The following is a 738-nucleotide window of genomic DNA, read 5'->3' as shown; positions in this document are numbered from 1 at the left end:
GGAGATGCTCTATCTTCTGAACCTCTGCTTTCCTACTGTCTTCTTCTTCAAGCATGCAAGGCTCCTTCCATGGCAAGCTGTACGTAGGGTTTCACCATTGTCAATGGCTACCTCCCATCCTCTCAGTAAAAATGTTCAACGCGCTCTGTCACAGCACGGCTAATCATCTGTCGGTTATCACTCAGGTTGGTGAAAAACAGTAGTAATTGCATTAATCCATCAAGACACAGCAGAGCTCCTCACCCCCAACCATGGGGTTTAGAGACTCATGCGTAGAAGATACAATGAGAAACGTGTAAAGTGTCATGAGGTAAAGATACAATGTCAAAAGATCCTATTAATAGTAAACTAGTAACCTAGGGTATACAGAAATGAGTAAATGACGTAAAAATCCACTTCCGGGGTCCACTTGGTGTGTGCTTGGGCTGAGCATTGAAGCTTTCATGTTTAGAGACTTTTTCTGGAGTTAAACGCCAGCTTTTATGCCAGTTTGGGCGTTTAACTCCAATTTTTGTGCCAGTTCCGGCGTTAAACGCCGGGAATTCTGAAGCTGATTTACAACGCCGGTTTGGGCCATCAAATCTTGAGCAAAGTATGAACTATTATATATTGCTGGAAAGCCCAGGATGTCTACTTTCCAACGCCGTTGAGAGCGCACCAATTGGGCTTTTTTAGCTCCAGAAAATCCACTTCGAGTGCAGGGAGGTCAGAATCCAACAGCATCTGCAGTCCTTTTCA

The sequence above is a fragment of the Arachis duranensis genome, chromosome 7 (genome assembly GCF_000817695.3).
Source record: "Arachis duranensis cultivar V14167 chromosome 7, aradu.V14167.gnm2.J7QH, whole genome shotgun sequence".
In the NCBI taxonomy this organism is placed as follows: Eukaryota; Viridiplantae; Streptophyta; class Magnoliopsida; order Fabales; family Fabaceae; genus Arachis; species Arachis duranensis.
Note: the sequence above shows the minus strand (reverse complement) of the source record.